Genomic DNA, 22,046 nt, shown 5'->3' with positions numbered 1-22,046 from the left:
AGGGAGGCCACATTGAGGCAGGGCTGCTGTGATGGACCCCAGGCCCTCCTAGTCACCACAGATCTATCCATTCCCAACCTTTGCTGCTGAGCTCCAATATGGTGACAGGAATGGTAGGATTCAGCTCCCTGGGAGCAGGACCGAGGGAAATGGGAAGAGGCACAGCCCCTCCCCCCACCAATCTCTCTTTCCTCTTCCCTCCTCCCCATCTCCCCACCCCCTAAGCACAGATGGATTAGAGCCCTGGGGTGAGAAGGGCCTAGGGAATTGGTCCCCAAATGATCCTCTCACAGCAGGCAGGGCAGCAAGTGAGAGGGAGGGGCCAGCAGTCACCCCATATGGTGGTAATAAAGTAGTGGTGGGGGGAGGGGCTGGGTGTTCAGGGGTATGGAGCCGGCAGACCGGGGACACGCTGTGTGGAAGCTAGGCCACCTGCTCTGCTGTAAGGAGGGGCCAAGGAATCCAAGCAGAAAATGGCTGAGCCAGCCATCCGTGGGAACACTCTGCTGGCCCTAGCCCTGCCCCCACTCCCCACTCCCAGCCTGGGCCAAAAGCACCCCAGACTTTATGCCCTCAGCCTCTCTCTTCCCAAGGCCTGACAGTCTCCTGGGGAAAAACATACACACACACACACACACACACACACACACCCCAACGCACACATTCTGACTCTTCACCTCCTCTTCCAGGCAAGGAGGAAATAACCCAGGCAGTACAAATGCCACATTACTGGGAACACAGGCCTTAGTATAAACAGAGCAAGGGGCCCAGGAAGGTCACCAGCATCTGTGAGGAAGAATGAGAAAACGGGGCTTGAGGACCTCGAACGCCTGCCTCTCTCAGCTGTTCCAGGCCATCCCCAAATCCTCCTTAAAGGCAGCCCAGTCCCTTGAGGAGAGCTAGGATGGGAGGCAGCCATCCAAAGAGGAGGCCTGATCCCTTGGCTCTGCAATTCCTTCTCAGCACCTTGGGAGTTGGGCCAAAGAAAGCTATAGAGAACCCAAAGATAGAGGCCAGAGAGACAGGAGGCTGGGCTAGCTACACATGGCTCTGCACACGATAAATGCCCCAGCCCCAGCCCCAGCCACAGGGCTGCTCTAGGCAATACTCTGGAGTCTCCACAGTTTACTTTCCAAAGCCCCACCCCTTTGCTCTTTGCCGACCCCTCCCATAAAAAGATCATAGAGGGCCCGCGGAACTAGAAGGAACTTTAGAGATCACAGCCTCATCCAACCTCCTTATTTTACAGATGAGGAAACAAAGCCCTGGGAAGGAGAGTGGTTCAGCATCTAGTCAATCAATAAATCAGTCAATAAACATTTATTAAGCACCTACTATGTGTTAAGTGCTGGGGATACAAAAGCACAGTGCTTGATACAAAGTAGGTGCTTAACCAATGTTGGTTGAATTGAAACAAGGTCACAAGCACTTACAGAGCACTTTAATTTACAGAGGGCTTTTCTTAGAGCAACCCTGTGAAATAGGTCTCGTACATATTATTTTACAGCTGAGGCCCAGAAAGAAGGGACTTGAACAAGGTCACGAAGCAAGTTTACTGGCAGAAGTAGGACTGATAGCATAGACAACATATTACCTCTTCCAGAGGTATTTCAATTTTAATAGAAAAGCCAGGAGAGAGAAATATTTGATCTGAAAGAATAAATCCTAAATCTCACTAATGGTGAGAATTTCAGGTGTCCTCAAGGAAGGCACTGAAGGAGTAGGTTTCTGAGGCTCCAGAAGTCACACCCACATACCTTTAAGAACAATCTTGCCAGTAAATGTTACCGGATAGCCTGATCTGTCACTCCACCCAGTATTACAGCTACAGGAGGCAGAAGGGAGGACCTGTAGCCTTCCCCCTCCCCTTTTCCTTCCTAGGCCACTCCCAGTTGCAGCCACAGGCCAGATCCTGGGTTTGGTGCCTTCAGGGAGCTCTGTAGGAATGCCTGAGGAGGGTGGGAGGAGAGGACTCATGATTCAGGAGCTCACACACCCCAGAGATAGCAGGAGGTCCCTTTAGGTCAAGATATTCCTGCTGTGATTTGGGGTCCTGGCCTTGGTACAATTCTTAGCCCAGACTGGCTTTTGCCTGCAGCGGTGAGCCAGATCATACAGCTCCCCAAGAGGGAGCCTCCACTTTTCCTACTACCCTGGCTGAAAGGATATCCTGCCCTAGGGTCGGTTCAGGACAGGCTGCAAAATCCAGAGATGAGCAAAGAATCTGCTCTCATTCCTGGCCCTGGGATCTCCACATAACAGACCCCTCCACCCTACCTCCGAGGACAAAGAGAATCAGGGCCCTTCCTAGGCTCTTAACTGGGTCACACCAAACTTCCTCAGACGCATCAAAAGTGGAAAGGCCAGTAGGTAGGAGGCTGAACAGTACCAGACCAAAGGATCTCAACAGAGGTCACTGTGATGGAGAAAAGGGCACTGGGCTTGGAGGTAGGATACCTGAGTCTGATCCTTTCCTCTGTGTTTGTATTCTTCAAATGGAAGGTCCTTGTGGGCAGGGACCATGCCTCCATTTATCTCCTTCAGCTTCCAACATAGGGAAGAACATTCCCAGGGAACTTTCACTCTATCATATGGATCCAGAGGGGAAGAGCATCAAGTGTGGAGACCCTTCCTATTAGGCGCGACCCAGGTTCTTCTTGATTACGTTGGCAGTCAGTGGGGCATGGACTGAAAACACCAGTTAGCACGTGTGGGGGATATTGTTTGTGAGTGCAGAGGTGTGACTGTTTGTAGTCACAAATAAGATCATTGGCGGGAACCACATTTAAAAAAAATTCAAGTTCTATTAAATTAGTACCTTCCAGAGGTGAGACATCACCCAGTGATGTCATTGGTCCTCTTCAAAAACAAAGGACAAACAACAACAACCTTTATCACAACTTCAGGTACAGGGCCAAGGACAACTTACTTCCTCTTTGGGGAAGAACCCACAGAAATAGAGAATTCTTGTTGCTATCATTGCCACCCTGCTCAAATTCAGGTAATACTCTGCCCAGGGTTTACAAAGTGTTTTCCTCAACCCTGAGAGGTAGGGCAGTCAATCAATGAACACTTATCAAGCACCTAAGGTAGAGAATGCACAACTTGTTAAAGCTCAGAGTGACTTTCCCAAGGTCATACCGCTATCAACTAATGGCCCCAGGATTTGAACCTGGCTCTCCTAATTCCAATTCTAGTGTTCTTCCACAATACCACAATGTCTCCAGAACTAAAAAGGAATTCCAGAAAGCCTTTTGCTTGGCAGAGTATTAAAGCTGGAAGGATTCTAGATTTAGAGCTGAAAGGAGCCATGTAATCCAACCTTTTGTTTGAGGGCCACAGAGCTTCCTGGCTTCACACAGCTGCTAAAGGGCTGAACCAGAATAGGACCCAAAGCAACCAACTTCCAGCTCTTCTGCTTTCCAGGCAGGACTAAAACAAACCTATTTTTTTCCCCTATTTTTAAAGCTCTCCCAGGGTTCATGCTTCAACAACCTTAGTGGCAGCTGTGTAGTGGAAAGAAATATTGGACTGGTAATCAGAAAATCCTTGTTCTTCTTGTTGACAAGCCAGAGCTGCTTCTGAAATTTAGCAGCTGAATGACCTTGGGCCAATCACCTCACCTGTCTCAGCTTTAGCTTTGTCATCCATTAAACAGGAATAACGTTACAAAGATCTGAAGGAGGGTGGTAATATACATATGTACATACATATGAACACATGTCTAACGTATTATATAATGTTATATGTAATGCATACATTTCACACATGTTTATAACACATGTGTATTATATAGAATGTATATAGTCCACACACATTTATAACATGTGTATGTTATATAATATATATCTATTTCTACACACATTTATGACATGTGTATATGTTATATATTTCAGATTTATAGCACATACATATGTTGCATATATTTCTACATACATATTTGTAACATGTGTGTGTTATATATTTCAGAGATTTATAACATGTGTATGTTATATATAAAACATATCTATTCCTACACACATATTTATAACACATATTCTACACATTTATAATACATGTGTACTATATAATGTATATATTTCCACACACATAATTCTAACACATGTGTATATTATATATGGTATACATTTCACACATATTTATAACACATGCGTATGTTATATTAATGTCTCTATTTCATGCATGTTTATAACCCATACATATGTTGTATATAATGTATATTTCCACACACATTTATAACATATGTGCACATTGTATATTATGTATATATTATATACAATATAATTCACACATATCTATAATGTATATATGGTATATGCAGTATATATTTCACATATGTGTATAACATGTATATGTTATGTGGTATGTTTCACACATGTTTACAGTATGTGTGCATATTGTAAATAAGGTATCTATTTCCACACATATTTATAACATGTGCACATTGTAGATAATGATTGTATTCATATGCATATTTATAACATGTGTACATATTGCATAATATGTATACAATATTTCATGCACATTGTATACCATTTATGTTATATATAATGTATACATTTCGCATAAATTCATAACACATGTGTGTTATATATAATGTATATATTTCACACACGTATTTATAACACATGTGCACATTGTATATAATGTCTCTATTTCCACGTACATCTTTGTAACACATGTACACATTGCATATAATGTACATGTTTCACATGTGTATTTATAACGTGTGTATATGTTACATATAATGTGTATATGTTGTCATATTTTTGTGAACTGCAAAGCACTACATAAATGTCAGTTATTATTATTATTATTCTGGCATTAGGAGCTCTTAAATTAGTCACCTGTTTAACACACCCACTGCCACCAACCTAATTTAGGCCCTTGCTGACTCTTGATTAAGCAACGATAATGGCTTCTACCAGGTTTCCCTGCCCATCCCACACACCAAGATGCCAGAACAGTCTTCCTAAAGCAAGCTTCAAATGTGTCACTCCCTTCCCTACTTAATAACTTTTAATAGTTCTTTAATCTGTTCAGAATTTAGTCCAGATGTCTTAGCCTGGCATTCAAAGTCCTCCACCATCTGACTGCACTCTATCTTTCCAACTACATCTTACACTGTTTCCTTTATGTTTAGCCAAATTTAATTATTTGCCCACCCTGTTTTCCTACCTCCGTGCTTTTGTCCATGCTGTTCCCTCAGTCTGAAATGAGATCCACTAATCATCCTCACCTGGAAAAAACCATACATTCTCACAAGATTAAGAACAGAAAGCGACCTTTGTGATTTTACAGATGGGGAAACTGAGACCCGGAAAAGTTAGGTTAGCTGACTGATCCAACATCCCGGTAGCACAGCCAGGATGAGAACCCAGGTCACCTGAATCTAAAACCAATACTCTTTCTATTATACCATCCTTGAGCTTGAGCTCAATGTCACCTTCTCCATGAAGCCCTCCCTGATCCTTCCACTTAGGGTGATCTTTCTTATTTAAGCAGCTAGGTGGTGCAGTAGTTAGAGTACCAGGCTGGGCCTGGAGTCAAGAAGACTAGAGTTCAAAATTGGCCTCAGACACTTACTAGTTGTGTGACTCTGGGGCAAGCCACTTAACCTCTGTTTGTCTCAGTTTCCTCATCTGTAAAATGAAAATAATACTAGCATCTGCCTTCCAAGGTCGTTATAAGGATCAAATAAGATTGGTAATTTTAAATTGTAATATAAAATAATTGTTAACACAGTGTCCGGCATATAGTGATACAGAAATATTAACTATCATCATTATTGCTGAATCACTAAACTCCTTGGGGTTGCTCCTCTCCTGTAGCACTTGGGCATTCTATCTTACAGTTGTGATTAGTTCACATCTCCTTTCCTATATTACAGGCATCTTGAGGGCAGAACTTACCATCCCCCACCACACCTGGCACAAAGAAAGTGTTTAACAAATATTTAATGGATCAGTGTACAATAACCTTCACTAAGTTCTTCCTTATATCTAGCCCAAATCTTGTAATACTATAATTTAAATGTTGGCTAGTTTTCCTAAATTGTTTTTAATCTCTTTTTAAAAAATTATTTGTTATAAGGGATGGCTGTCTGAGAAGAGCAGCAGGGAGTGATACAGTGGGAAACATAGGTGATGTAAAGATGAAAGACATCAATAAAACTTAGTTTTCAAAAATCCAAGCCCATACCTGCCTTTTAGGCCTGTTTCCACTTCGAACATGGCCCCTGGACATTCAATTGTCTTTAAATGCACAACACCCAGTATTGCAGCCTCAGATCAGCCAAAAGAGCTATGCGATATGGTGGAAAGAATAGTGGGCGTGGCTCTTACAATCTGGATTCACCTTTGACCTCTGCCCTAGCTGTGTGACTTTGAGCAAGCCACACCACTTTTCCGGACCTCAGAATCCTCACCTATAAAATGGATGAACTCAATTCTGTGCCACGTAGACCTTTAACATAGTGCCTGATGTGTAGTAAGCACTTAATTAATGTAGACAACTGACTGATTGACAAGTGCCTTTATCCCCCTGCAGTCTTTTTCTCAGATTCAGAATCTGGATTACTGCCCCCTCTTCTCTAGATCTGGATTCTGTAAGACCAATGTGGATTATGATGTGCGGTTCACTCCCTTCCCCCATCCGTTTCATCTACTGCAATCATCTGCCCATCCCTCTCTTGAACCTTGCAGAGTCCATGGTTGTGGAGATGTAGTAGGGTACCAGACATAGCTAGCATGTAGGGAAGCTTCCCTTTCTCCAAAGGTTACCCCAGGGGTCATAGGAGAGGAATGAAAAAGTCTTGGAGTCAGAAAGACCTGGATTTGACTGTGTGACCCCGGGCAAGTCATTTCACTTGTCATTAGTTTCTATAAACTGGGAATAACAATAGAAGCTCAGCCCTCACAGGATTGCTGTTAGGATCAAATGTGATAATGTGTGTAATGTGCTACATAAAGCTATTATCATTATTATTATTATGGGAAAGTAGATCTCCATTTCTAGTTTCTAGAGAGAGAAAATATACCCCAAGAAGATCATCTTAGGTGCTGAGAGACCCAAGTCACCAGTTCCCAGTCTCTGACCTTGTCAACATAGACAGATCCCAAGGATTTGTATCCTTCACTAGCCAACAAAATTTATAATCCATTCTCAATTGTTCAGACTCCCGCGTAATAGAGATGTTTAAATAACCCCCAAACCTCCTCTTAGAATTGCAGTCCACCACTCCCCAACCAAATTTCTTACCAGAGCTGCTCAGAAGGGGCAAAATGCTTTGATTATAATTACTCCTCCTCTCCTTGCACTTCAGGGCAGGGAAGCCAAGGACTTCATTGATTCATCTGTTCCTGAATAATAGACAATTAGCCATTTTAGGATGTCCACCCAGAACTGTGATGCTGGGTACAGTATAAATAAAGTTTACTAAGTATGGTTTCTGATCCTGAGCTTACATCCTTAGTTTATCTCATTGAATACAAATGACTTCAGAATCCTTGCCTTCTTTCAAGGCTTCTCCCTGGGGCAATTTCCTCCTTAAGGCCTTCCCTGATATCCCCAGTGGTTAACATTCTCCCCTTCCTCAAATTACCTCATGGTTATTTAGCTGGGTACACAATGTAACCCCTCGTAGAGTATAAGCTCCTTGAAAGCAGAAAACATTTTGATTTTATTTTTCCAGAACTTAGCAAAGATGTTGGCATGTAATGGGCATTCAATAATCCAATAAACACTTGTTAAGCACCTACTATGCGCCAGGCACTGTGCTAAGCACTGGAGATACAACTAATAATTTCTTTTTTAAAAGTGGGCATGCTTATTAAGCATTTGTTGAACGGAATGAGCTATTGAATCTGAGTGGGTGACAGCAGCCTACACCCTATGTGGCATAGGGAATCCAGTGATGGATTTGATATCCCTTCAAGTCAGGAAGACTTGAGTTCATATCTTGCCTCAGACAATTACTAGCTGTAAGACCCTGGTTAAATTACTTAATACTCTGCCAGTTTCCATTCCCTCATCTGTAAAATGAGGATGATAATTAGTGCACTTACCTCACAGGGCTGTTGGGAGGTGATATGAGATAGCAATTGTTAAGTGCTTTGCAAACCCTAAAGCACTATGTAAATGCTATTTATAAATTACTATAACCCCATTCTCTCTTTTTCTCTCTTGGGCTTGCAGTGGTCTTTATTCTCTCCCTGGCACATCTGTCAACCCAATTCTATCCCATCAGTAGATTCCTTCAGTTGTCCAGAGGGTGTTAGCCCTTCTGATGTTTCTCACTCTCCAGACATTTGCCTCCAGCTCACATTAGAAACTCCATTTTCTCCCCTGGCTTCCATTCTGTCAGTCCCAGACCATTAGGAAGAGATCTGGCCAAAGAGTGCCCCTCTGGAACCTAGAGTGACCTCTTTCCCTTTGCCCACCTAACTATCAAAGAGGAATGGCACCAGGCTTTCTACAACATGACTTCTACTTCTGTTGTATATTCAATATCCCACCAGCTCTGAGTGCCAGCCCCACTCCTCTCCTTTCCCTCCCTCTCAAAGCCCTTGCCCAGGTCACCCATATGATCCTAGACTCAGAGTTGGAAGGGACTTTAGGGGTCATCAGGAATACAATGTAAGATTCAAGATGGTCCATGCCACTCACAAACCCTGGGCTGGGAAAAAAATCTAAGGGACTATAACGAGGAAGGGAAGAGGACGAGACAAGGTTCTAATGAGTTCTCTCTTACTCCCTGTTCTCCCTCTGTAATTTCTCTTTCCTCGAAGGCCCTGCACAGGACTGATGCACTGCAGGTTTCTCCTAGGGAGCCCTTGTCTGCATCAGAGATCTGCAAAGCACTGTGCCAAACAGAGGGGACTTCACTGAATGGACCAAAAGCATGGAAACGTGGGCGTGTGCCTATATACGCTTAATTCTCAGTTTCTCTCCCTCCAAGACAAATGGAAGAATCCATCTGGGCAAGGGCAAAGACCAGTCACAGCCAAGCGTGATGAGCTCCCATCCAAAGGAATATGGCAGAGGTATAGCCTTGTCCTGAAGAAGCCCTTCTAGACCTTCGGTAGAATTTGACACTATCCTCGGCCTTTTGAGGTAATTCCCAGGTGAGGTATAACATGGACAAACACCCATCTAGATATAAGTGGAGGGCTTGGGCAAAGGCTCAGTCAGACATACCGAGAGTCACGAAAATCAATCTCAGGCTCACCTAAGGGCCAAAGGAAAACCGATGACAGCCCCAGCATTAGACTCCAGACCAGAAAGAATCCAGAGCTGCAGTCACTTCAGACTTTGGCTGCCTAGCAAAGCTATAAAATTTGCCTTCATTTAATTTTTCCATGAATATTACCAAGAATGGGAAGGCCAGGTTCCAGAAGGGCTAAATATTTGGAAGGTTTGGTACCTCTTCATTTCCACTTTGTGATCATTGGCTGGAGGTGTATGTTGGGGGTGGGGCACACAGTATTTTGGGCCCAGTTACCACTTTCCAGGCCTGTTTCTCCTGCTATCACTCCAAGGTCTCACAAAGCAGCAAGGCAAGACCTTGGTCAAGGGCTGGTCCAGGGTGAAAATTCATGCAGATTCCCAGAGCCATCTCTTAGCTGCTCAGGGAGTTTAAGGAGGGTAGGAAACAGGGGAACAGGGTGGCATCAGGGCCTCAATTCTGGGGCTCCCTCTTGAAAAATCTCCTGACAGGAAGAAAGCAGCCCAAAGTGCAGAGCTCCCAAGCAGAGTTGGGGGAAACGAAAACAGTCCAGCTAGGGACAATAGAGATTCCACCCCAGGCTGGCCTGGTTGGGATGAGAAGGGGAATGCAATGAAAGCCCCAAAGTGGGAGGAGGGGGAAAGAGGGTGGAAGCGAAGGAATGAAAGGAAGAAGGCTTCCTCGCAGCAAGGGAGCTCCCTGACCTGGCACCCCGACTGTGTTTGCACAAACTAACCGTGATGCCTTTGGTAACTAACTCTTCCCACATCCAGGGATCTTGCCAAACCCCCGTCTCCCCACCCCACCCCACTTCAGCCACGCTTTTCCACTGCTGGCTCTCTCACTGCGGTTCCTCCCAAGCACCCAAACCACCCCTAAGAGAAGCTGGAAAGAAGAGTCCAGGCCTGGGCGTGAGCCAAGGGGGCCACTTTCCCACCCAGCCTAGCTACTCAAGCTTATTAGGGCTTCTTCGGTTCTCTCCCTTCCACTTGCGCTCTTCCTCCTCTTACTGGAAGGGTGCTGCTGCAGCGCCCTTATAAGGCATACGCCAGGCTTCACCTCCCCCCCCCCAAAAAAAAAGTAATAAAAATTCTTGTCCTTCCCGGGACTGGACTCTGACTTTTCCCCCACTGGGAGAGAAAACAGCCATCCCTCGGGACAGGTTTTACTATTTGTTTCTCATCTTATACGCAAACAAAACGTAAAGGTTTGGGTGAGTTCAGCTTGGAGTCAAGGGGTGGGTACTCTGTGGCCAGAGGAATCCCCCCCCCCATCCCCACCCGTCCCCTCCACCCACCTCCTCCAGCAGGGCTGGGAGCACGCTCGCCCTACAACCTGCTCGGCCCCACAGGCTCTCCTCTCCTTTCTCCTCCCCGCCAGCATCCAAGGCTGAAGCTGAAGTCCAGGAAACCTTCCCTGTTCCTCCCATTGTTACACCTCCATGTTGGGAAGAGCCCCTGACCGGGTCAGTGCTCCCCACGTCCGTCATTCTCACATGTGGAGTGGGAGCCCCCGCGGCTGGTTGAGGCTTACCTAGGTTGGCTCTGCTGCAAGATCGAACGGGTTCCCGATTGCCTGGTGTGTGTGGCTGGTGGTGTCTCGCTGGGGCTTCGCTGATGTTTCCTCTCTGCAAGCTGTTTCATGCATAAGCCTCAAGGTGTTTCTAGCCCCCAAGCCTCCCTCCCCTCTTCCCTTCTCCAGCCCACGGGTGTCCATAAACCAACATTCAAAGCCTACGAGTCCCTGAAGAAGGGTCCCTGATGCAGTGGGAGAGGCTGCCAAGGGCGAAGTGCTGGGCTTGCATGCAAAGAGAGAAAGAGAGACCCACAGAGGAGCTCAAGCTTGCTCGCAGAGTACAGCAACCATGGGTAGGACAATAGCAAAAGGAGGAAAAAGGGAATGAGCCATCTCCCGGAAACGAGGGGCACTGCACCAGCAAGTCCAGCCTCAATGTCTCTGAGACCCTTGACAGGCTCTCAGTCTCCCGGCCAGAGCCAAGTCACTGAGCCTGAAGAGAGCAGGAGGGAGGAGCCCAGATCCCTCTGCTCTGACCTCTCTCCACCCTCCTCCAGGGCCTTCTCATCCAGTCAAGGGGAAGAGGAGGGGAAGAGAGGGAGAAAAGTGGACCAGGATGAGATCCTGCTACTGATACCCAGGCAAAAAGGCCAAAATTTCCACTAACTTTCCCTTCCCAGAGCTCCATTTATTTGGGATCGTATGAAAACAATACAAAACAAACAAACAAACCAAAAACAAATAAAACTCTTTAGACATTGAGAAAAAGGCAGCATTTTTGGGGTGTCCGGATTAAGGAGTGTGGTGTTGCCAGGGTGACCCCCCTTCAGGATTTCCAAGTACTTTTTCACATTCATCTGCTTTATCTATCCAACACTCCTAGCACGTGAAAGGGTTTGTGGTGGTGTGCTCAGGAAGAGAAGACAAAACACCTGCAGAGTGGGGAATTCCTAATAAACTCATGGAGAAAGCAAGGGGGAATCCCCAATGTGAAGAAAAGCCAAGGAACCATTGTCCTTTCATACAATATCTACCAATATATTTCATCTTAACTCTATCTTTTTTGAGGAAAATCAGGCTTTAAGGAGTATTTCCTATATTGGAATATAATGTGCATAGGTATACAGGGCTGTGGTTCTTTTGTATACTATTTTCAGATAGATTTAAAGTAACACTTTTATTTTCCCCCAAGCCCCCAATTTCTCAGTTTTCCCATTTCCCTTATACTACCTTCAGTGGTTCCATGTCCCTGGCCTTCCTCTTCTTCTTGATTAATTCTCCAACTATTTACTGAGTACCTACTATGTGTGAGACATAAGTGCTGGTGAGACAAAGATGAGTCACACAGAGTCCCCGCTCTCAAGAAGCCCACGCTCTAGTTGGCAGGAGGGACATATACATCATTAATTATGATATGTTAGAATGGTCTGTGTGTACAGGACCATGTAGAGGATCAGTGGGAGAGATTGGAGAGGGAAGAAGGGAGAAAGCCCTGCTAGCTAGAGGGAATCAGAGAAGGATGCTTTCATGAAGCAAGGCCTGTTGTTATTGTTGTTCAGTTGCATCTGACTCTTCCTGACCCCATTTAGGGTTTTCTTGGCAGAGATACTAGAGAAGTTTGTCATTTCCTTCTCCCGCCCATTTTACAGGTGAGGAAACTAAGGCAAACAGGCTGAAATGAGTGTCTGAGGCCAGTTTTGAACTCAGAAAGATGAGTCTTCCAGACTCCAAGCCGCTCAGCGTTCCATCCACTGAGACGTATAACTGCCCCAAACCAGACTGGGGAAAGAAAGGGAAAACGTCAATGGGCAGAGGTAGGGAGGAAGTCCTTTTCTGACATGACAAAAAATATATACAAATGCCTAGAGCTGGGTGAGGTGGGCCGAGATCACAGAACAGCTAATAGTCTACTTTATATGGAATGTTGAATTCAAGGAGAGTAGTCCTGAATAGCACCATCTCCATAGAATTAAAGTTGAAGGTCACCCAAATACAATGGAGAGGTACCTGGTGGTTGTGAGTAGGCTTCAACATGTCACCAACCAAGGATTGAACAAGAAAAACAGTGTAAAGGATGTCATTGGAGAGATGTATGACTCGAAAAGTCATGTGGCAAAAGGGAAAGACAATCCATCGTGCTCTTAAGAGGCAGCTAGTGGAGTGGATAAAACTAAAGTCAAAAGGAGCAGTTCAAATTCTGCGTCAGATACTACCTGTGGGACTCAAGACAAGTCACTTAAACAACTGTCTGCCTCACTCTCCTCATCTGTAACGTGGGAACAGTAACTGCACTCGTCAGGGTTGTTGTGAGGATCAGACCGGATAATATATAGTGAAATGACATGTGTAAAGAAGTTTACAAATTTCAAGTGCTATATAAATGTTAGCTGTCATTGTTATGCATTCCACTGAGGCAGCTTGGGCCTGGAGTTAGGAAGACTCATCTTCCTGAGTTCAAGTTTGGCCTCAGACACTTACTAGCTGTGGGACCTTAAGTAAGTCACTTGACCCTATTTGCCTCAGTTTCCTCATCTGTAAAATGAGCTGGAGAAGAAAATGGCAAACCACTCCAGTATCTTTGCAAGAAAACCCCAAATTAATCAATGCTTTTTCCCCCTTTCTTCCTTTCCTTCCCCATTGGGAATTCACACAATGTCAAAAGAATTTTAGAAAGGCCCCTAACATGTTGATTACCATGTGAAGAATTTCCATAAAGACTTGAGAGGGTGTTGCTGAGTTGTGATCTGCATCTGTTGGAATGAGTGCCAACATCAATGAGATCACAGAATACTGAAGAAGTGTGAAATAAGGTAAGATGGAACTAGACCATAAGAAGCCCTAAATGCCAGCAGAGGTCTGTATTTTATACTATAGACTATGGGGAACTACAAAAGGGTTTTTTGATTGGGGGAATGCCTATTCAGATTTCAGTATTAGGATTTTATTTTGGCCAGGATCGATTAGAGAGGGGAGAGAATGGAGGGAAGGAGACTAATTAAAAATAAAGGCTATTACAATGGTGTAGGCAAGGGGTAAGGAGGGCCTGAACTGGAGTGGTGACAGAGGGGGAGAAAGGAGGTTGTTGATGCGAAACATATTTCCCAAGTACTATTGACAAGACTTGGCAGCTATTTGATGGGGAGTTCGAAGATGATTGGGAGGGAAAGTGAGGAATCCAAGATGGCTTGGAGGTTTCAAACCTAAAAGGCTAGGAAAGTGGGTGGTGCCATAAATAGAAATAGGACAGAAAGAAGTGATTCAGAAGAGAGAGTAGTTTTAGGAGAGAAGGGATGAATCCAGTGCTGGATATATTATCCATGAGCTATCACTGGGAGCACAGGGATAGGTTACCAGTTGAAATATAGTGGAAGCCACCTGCAAAGAAGTGAAAGCTCAGCTCAGATTCTTAAAATCTGGCCCGATTGCATTAGCGATATAAATGCTCAGATTCCTCAAGAGTCTGGCCAATATGTAGGATTCTTAAAAATCTCACCCAACCTCACTTGATGTTCTAATAAACTTTGTCTTTGGCTGGGGAAAAAAGAAAAAGAAAGCTGAAGACATGGGAATGGATGAGATCCCCTTGGTAAAGAGTATAGAAAGAAAAGAAAAGAGGGCTGGGGACAGAATTTGGAGGAGGCTCACACTTAGGGGATAGAAGGAAGAAGAGAAACTAAAGGCCTCAGAAAGGAACACTCAGAGAGATCAATCAATGAGTAAGTCAAAAGGCATTTATTAAGTGTTTACTGTGTGCCAGACACTATGTTAAGTGATACAGAGGAAGGCAAAAACAAGATGCTTGTGTTCTAATGGCGGGAGACAACATATAATTAACTATGCTCATACAAACTATACACAGACTAGACGAAAGGAATCAGAAAGGGGAAGGAGTTAGCAGCTGGAGGAACTGGGAAAGACCTCATATCAAAGGTGAGATTTGAGTTGAGTCTTGAAAAAGCCAGGAAACTAAGAGGTGGAGGGGACAACATGCCAAGCCTGGGGGATAGCCAATACAAAGGCATGGAGATGGGAAATGAGAGATGGAAGTCATGTTTGAGGAACTGCAAGTGGGGCTGGTGTGGAGTCAAGACCAAATGCTGCCCATCGTAGAGGGAGGAAAGAGAAGATCTCCTCCCAATTCACGGGGCAGCATCCTGCAACCTTTCTGGGAAGAAATGGTACGGTGCATAGAGCTCAGGACTTGGAATCAGAAAGACCTCAATTTAAACCCTGCCTCAGACATTTATTGGTTTCCTCTGCTATCAAGTGGGGATAATAACCTACTCACAAGCTTGTTGTGAGGATTAAATAAATCAGCACATGTAAGTGCTTTGCAAACCTAATAGCTCTATAGAAATGCTGGCTACAAATAACGAATGGGGGTAGCTGGCCATTGGAATCAATAATTAGTTGTTCTTCCTCTATCCTGTGAAGAAATTTTTTCACGCACACTTCAGTCCTGGACTTTTCTTGATGGAAGTACCCTCCACCCCTGAGGCCTCTGCCTCCGGCTGCTTCCTCCAGAATCTCCATTCTAAAGAGAATGCCCAGGTTAACCTTGTCTTCTTTGCACTCCAGGCTTTATTCCTAAATCTCTGCACTTTGTCTACTATGCCCTTGTCTTTATCTATTCCCCACCCTCTCCTTTTCAAATTCCATTTTTGTGTTGTCTGTAAGAGAAGGATTGTCTTTCTGCTTGGATTTGTATTCCCAGCTCTTAGCCCAATGCTAGCACATAGTAAGGACTTAGTAAATGCCTATTGACTTGACCAGGAAAGAAAAGAGAGTTAGGATGATAATTTAATGGGGTAAGACAATGAAGGGGAGATTTTTTTTCAAGGATAAGAAAGACTATATTTGTGGGGGAAAGAGAAGGAACCAAGAAAGAGAGATGGACAGTAGAGAAATTGGGGGTGACCAATGTGTAAGATGCTAGAGAAGAGAACCCAAAAGGAACCAATGACCTAAATGGCAAGAAGAGGTGCCTTTCATCCTCTGAGACTGGAGGAAAAGAGAGGTAAACATTCGAAGACAGAGGAATTTGAGGCTATGAAGGCAGAAGCGCACAATGAATGGCCTTAATCTTCCGTGTAAAGGAGAAGGTAAGGTTATTTGCTAAGAGAGGTGGACGGAAGAGATGTCGAGAACCAAGGAGGTTTAGAACAGCTCCTAAGGGGAATGTTATAGGGAGTCAATAAAAAATTAATAAAAGAGATGGCTGGAAGTTAAAGCCCAAGTGGAATGAATTTCTAGTGGGCCTAGTTAGCATGGTTCTGTGACTTCCTTCAATAATAGCAGGTGGTTTGGGAATAAATCATAGTAAGATAATAATCAAAACTAGCATGTATAAAATGCTTTAAAGTTTGCAAAGCTCTTTACAAATATTACCTCCTTTTGTATTAACAACAATCCTAGGAGGTAGGTGCTATTATTAGTCTCCATTTTACAGATGAGGAAACTGAGGCAAACAAAGGTTAAGTAATTTGCCCCAGGGTCACACAGCTAGTATCTGAGGTGGGATTTGAACTGTCTTTCTGACTCTAGGTCCAGACTTCTATCTACTATGTGACTGAAAGTAGAAAATACAATTGGGGGGATGACCCATGATTGAGAATTATTAGCAGGACCGGAAAGCAAGGTAGTCAAAGGAATCAAAGGTGGAGCCATGAGTGTTTGATACAGTTTACCGTTTGGTTTGTACTACAAAGCGAAGTAAGAAAGGCCCAATCATGAGGGACAGGGAGGGACTGGGAGAACAGTATATGGGCCTGAGTAACCAGAAATCACCAGGAGGGGAAAGAGCTAATTCTAGGGAGAGTAAGGCTGCAGAAGCGGTGGAAAGACAGGATGTTAACATCATTCAGGGTCCTAACTCAAAGAAGTAACTAAGGGTGGGAATTTTGGGCACCCAGGCAGCCACTGAAGGAGGTATTTTGAGCTAGGTGGATTTTTTTTCTGGTATTCCTCCAAGTAGACTGTGCAAGAAGCCACTTAAATCTGCCTGCTTCTCATGGCAACTTCCCCCAAGCCTCTGAATCAGAAAGGGGCATCTAAGAAAAACATCTAGCCCAAAGGGAAGCATTGTGGTAGAGTGAGAAAAGCCTGAGACCATGAAGTCCAAACCCCTCATTTTACCAAGAACGAAAGAAAGTGAAGAGATCCGCTAAACTTCACACAAATAGTAATTAGCAAAGCTAGGATTCAAATCCAAGTCTTCTGGCTCCAAATCTAGTGTTCTTTCCCAATCCCTCCTAATTCTAGTACCTTTTCTTTCTGTTGATTATTTCCTATTTATCTTGTATATAGCTTGTTCATACATATTTGTTCCCATGTACTCTCCCCCATTAGAATGTGAGATCCTTGAAGGAAAAGATTGTCTTTTGTCTTTCTTTGTATCCTCAGGGCTTAGAATGGTGGGAGGTACATAGTAGTTGCTTAATAAATGCTTATTGACCACTGACTTTCTGGTGCTATTACCTAGGGCATGATCTTGGACAGTCACCAACCCCTCTCTGCCGTTTAGTTTCTTCACCTGTAAAATGAGGATTTGAAAAAATTACACTACTCATCTCTCAAAGGTCATTGTGAAGAAAGTACTGTACTAAAGAAAATGCTGTTCTAAAAATTGTTATAAGCCCTTCCAGAAAGGGGGATGAATTGGAAGTCACAGAATCTAGGCTCAAATTCTGGTCTTATCACTTACTACCTATGTAACTGTGAGCAAGTTTCTTAGCCCTCTCTAGATCTCAGTTTCCTCATTTGCAAAAGGAAGGAGTTCTAAGTATGATTCTAGGAATCCCCATTTTACAGGATTCAGACTCTTTTTAGTTCAACCTGCCCCCTAGTGGTAAACTGCCACTCATACACCTTTGGGAAGTGAACCCTCAAGGACACACCATTTAGAATTCATTTTTGTTGAGCTCAACTTTTAGCAAGTGTCGGAGGCATAGCTCAAGCAGAAGTCAATCACTGTATGTGTCCCCGCCTTTGTAGAGAATGTGACACAGATAGAGATAACTATAATCCCAAATGATACAGGATGAGCATTTCAGAGAGGCACAAGGCAAAATGAGATCTTGAGGGGGATGGAAGGCATTCCAGAAGAAAAGGCTCCCCTGGAAGAGTGAATACTTGAATTGATCTTTGAGAAGAGGCAGGCTTTGAGTTGGGTGAGAATTCTAAATGTCAGAAGGAGGCAAGGGAACTCTGCAAATATGGAGAAAAGCTTGAGCCAAGGCAGGCAAGGGAAGGGAGGGAAATGCAGAGCTTTTTTCTGAAAATAGAGAACAATCCAGTTAGTTCACAGACTGAATGGAGAGCAGTGTAGAAAATAATAGTTGATGAGTGAGTAGGGTACTACCAAGTAGTGGAGCTCTTGGAGGGCCAGGCAAAGAATATGAACTTGATCTGCAAGAGCTAGATCTGGTTGGGTTTTGTTTGTTTGTTTGGTTGGTTTTTTATTGGCTCGCCCCATGCAAAGTTCCTAACACCTAACTGGCCATAAGGGCAGCAAAAATGAGAGTTTGTCAAATTGAAGATTTTTGGGCAGAGTGGAATCACTATATCTACGCATGAGAAAGATTAGTTTATCATTGGCAGGAAGGATGAACTGCTGTTACATATATCATTCTATCCTACATCTCTCCTTTCCTGGATGCTATCCCTCCAGCCCTAGCTTCCTGAAAATTTGATGGCGTCAAGGACTTCAGTGATGAGCTTCTGTAGCTGTGGCTCCTAAGGAGTAGGGGCTTTCAGCATCTGCAGAAACAGTTGTAAAGTCATGTCTCCATAACGGTTGTTCCTCTGGATGATGGCTCGGAGTATGGGGGAAGTGTGGATGAGGAGATATTCCCTGGACTTCCCCTACTAAAGTCTAAACCCCTGTGGATATGCAATCGGCAATTGCTTCTATAGGTGATATAGCCACATCTGTTGAAGACCCAGAAAGAAAAAAAAAAGCTCATCACCAATATCCTTGGCACTGTGAAATGGCTCAACAACCAAATCTGATATGATTTGATCACCAGAAACTATGTTAAAGGAGAGGATTTAAGATCTGCTTTGGCATGGGACTTTCCATCTGACTTGCATTTAAAACCTTCCATGTGTGTTGTCTCCTCCATTAGAACGTGAACCCCTTGAAAGCAGGGACTGTTTTACTTTTCCACTTGTATCATCAATGCTTAGAGCAGTGTTTTGCACACAGTACACACTTGAGTGCTTCATTCATTCAAAAATGATCAAAAGATTTCAACAAAGTTAATAAAAGAATTGCAAACTATTAAAAGTCATGAAAGATCCTTCCAAATCACTAATAACAAGAGAAATGCAAATAAAAAACAACTCTGAGGCTTTGTCCTACACTTAGCAAATTGACAAAGATGGGAAACATGGGGACAATCAGTGTTGGAAGGACTATGGGGAAAGACAGGTACACTAATACACCATTGTTGGAACTCTAGATTAATCCAACTGCTCTAAAAAGAGATTTGGAATTACGCTGAGAAAGTAATTAAACTACCTATACCTTTTGACCCAGAGATCACACTGTTGGGTACCCCTGAGGAGACTAAAAACAGAAAGATCTGAATATACCACGAAGTATTCAACACAGTGCTTTTTGCGGTAGAAAAGAAATGGAAACAAAGTACCCTTCCGTGAACTGGGGAATGATTAAATGAGTTGTAGTTACGAGTATAATGGAATATTACTGCTCCACAAGAAATTATGATATCGCAAAATAAAATAAGCAGAACTAGGAAAAACATACATTTAAAACTAATAAACACACAAATATAAAACATATTTTAAAATCTACATTAGAAGAAATATATTAGTATATTTTAATACAATAGAGATTTACATATATTTTAAATAAATACCTATACATGTAATGACCATGTAAATTGAAAGAAAACAACAAAAAAGAAATTCAATGATGTCGTTAAAATGCTCAAGCTTAGCCTTAGAAAAAAGATGAAAAAATCTCCTTCCTTTGCAGAGGTGAGGGGCTAGAAATATGGAATATTACATATCCTGTCAAACTCATTTGATTTATTGGCTTTTTTTTGTTCTTTGTTATTTAATGGGGGTCTGGCACAGGCACAGACTACCTGAGACTTTGTCTCTCCACTTGAAAAACCCAGAAGACCTACTTCTTGGAGAATCATGATGATGTGTATTAGGAATGGGCTTTTGTTTTTTAACCCCCAATGGGAGGTCCAAAGTCTCTTTCTCACTTCTGTTCTCGTTCTCCTATCTCATGACTCCAGTCTCAGGAAGCTACAAGAACTAGACCCTCATGCAGTGGGCTCCTAGTTGTAGCCTATCAGATCTCATCCTCGGTAAGAGAGATTTCTTCACTGTAGGTCCACCAACTCCATTAACTACACCTCAGCCCTTCATTGCAACGTCCCTAAAAAGAAGATATCCTATGTTGCAATGCCCTTCTCCAACTCAACCACAGCATGAACCACGAAGCCATTCCATCTTGTCCCTACTACACCAAGTGGTAGGGGAGGTCTGACTCTAGCACTCTGTTTACACTTCAGGTTTTATTTGGGAATGAAATGAGGCACTTGTAAGTCACTGAACAACTAACAAAAAAGATTTCTTTGACCTAACAGCAAGCTTATGCAACAAGGATACAGCGGCATTTAGTTTCTATTGATGTAACCCACTTTGTCTGCGTATTACAACATGTTTGTTCAGCAGGGCAGAGTATAGTGAGCTGTCCAGTCTTCAGACACCCAACAAGTTGGAGGGGCCCCAACCCTACCTGAGTGGGACTTTTTATGCCCTTAGGTGAACTGGAAGCTGCATCATGGTAGACTGGGGCCAATCAATTCCCAGGGGCAGCTTTGTTGTCTTTTAGGGAAAACTAATTCTTGCCGTGAGGAAATAGGGGGTTAGGACTGGGAACCCTGATCCTACCACAACAGGTAAGGAAAGTGCCTTGGAGAGAAAGACTGTAGCATACATAGACATTCTGCAACTGGGTGATGTAGTAAATAGTGAGCTCAGCTTGGAGTCAGGAACACCTGAATTCAAATCCAACATCAGACACTTATTAGCTGTGCAAGTCACTTAACTGCTGTCTGCCTCAGTTTCCTCAATTGTAAAAAATGGGGACAATAATAGCACTTACCTCCAGGAGTTGTTGTGAAGATAAATAAGATAATATTTGTAAAATACTTAGCACAATTCCTGGCACGTAGGAGGCCCCATATAAATGTTGTTACTATTATTAACAAATTCTACATGTTGAAGAAGCAACTCTTTGGCTGCAGAAGCACTCAGAAATGTCCTTAAATGTCCTTTAAAAAAATTCAAAAAGGCCTGTCATATTTATTTGAACTCTCTTTGCCCCCAATCTTTTTTTTAGCTTAAGTTCAAGAGCACCTGAGACCATTCCAACCCGGGAGTCTTGAAAGGGTGGAATAGAGAGACTCAGGTATCCAGGGGTCAGAGTCCAGTCTGGGTTTTGCCTAGCTAGTATAACATACCTCTGAGAATAACCTTCAGGAGCCCATGCCAGTGTTAGCTGAGATATCAGTTTATTCAGCAGCAGTCCCACATGTGGACATCAACTTGTCCATAGCATTGGTGGGATCAAAGCTTATATAGAAACTGAACTATGTTTTGAATCTATTTCCCTTGGTCTCTTGAGTGTATGGAGTATGGATTATGCCCCTAAGGTTCTGGGAGAGATGTTTATATGTTTGTTTTTGCTGTATCTTTGAAGTAAATATTCCTTTGTAAAATTTATTTGATGTTAAATAATTAAATGGAATTGGGGGAGCTAGTCCTTGATCTTCAACAAATAATCAAACAAAGCTGATGGTGGCTGGAACTTATGGCAGTAGAGGAAGAGAGACACCCACCAACCCTTCAGGGTATTTGGAACCCTGGAATCTTGAGGGGGATATAAACTGCCTGGCTTTGAGAGAGAGGCCAGAGTACCCATGCTACAGTTAGAAGGGATGGCTATCTGGGTAGCCAGAGGAGAAAGAGACATTTAAAAAATGAAGGTGATATAAAAATGAAAGCTATCAATATTTTTTAATGTAAAGGGCATAAGTAGTATCACACATTGCCCAGGCAATTTGTGTTCCTATCAATGACATCTCAACCGAAGCACCTCTTTTCCTCTGATGCCGCTGTTTGCTATTTCCCCAAAGTGCTGCTGATGTCAATGACTGGGCTCTAGGTGGGTCAGGAGTTGGTGATACCTCTGGAGAAGAGGTAGAAATATAAACTATTACCTTTTCCACTCTTGTAGAATTGTCCCCTCTTTGAGATATTT

General features: G+C 43.4%; 1 protein-coding gene across 6 annotated transcripts in view; it reads right to left on the bottom strand.

Moving 5' to 3' along the window:
* PIK3C2B (phosphatidylinositol-4-phosphate 3-kinase catalytic subunit type 2 beta) overlaps positions 1–11,247 on the bottom strand; it is a 78,245-nt gene extending 66,998 nt beyond the window's left edge. The window contains exons 1-3 of one of the 6 annotated variants that reach the window (XM_021003113.2): positions 10,760–11,245; positions 7,261–7,361; positions 5,179–5,239 (exon numbers count right to left, since the gene is read on the bottom strand). The gene's annotated coding sequence lies outside the window, so the exon portion shown is untranslated. Of the gene's footprint in view, positions 1–1,757; positions 1,779–5,178; positions 5,240–7,260; positions 7,362–10,523; positions 10,693–10,759 lie in introns of those variants that run through there. The other 5 variants (XM_078156390.1, XM_021003111.2, XM_021003114.2 and 2 more) reach the window with 5 other exon arrangements.
* Between the last annotated feature and the right edge of the window lie 10,799 nt (positions 11,248–22,046).

This window comes from Phascolarctos cinereus, unplaced genomic scaffold (genome assembly GCF_003287225.1).
Source record: "Phascolarctos cinereus isolate Bilbo 61053 unplaced genomic scaffold, phaCin_HiC Scaffold_5;HRSCAF=322, whole genome shotgun sequence".
NCBI lineage: Eukaryota > Metazoa > Chordata > Mammalia > Diprotodontia > Phascolarctidae > Phascolarctos > Phascolarctos cinereus.
The sequence above is the reverse complement of the archived record's forward strand: the minus strand, read 5'-3'. Positions and strand labels throughout refer to the sequence as shown.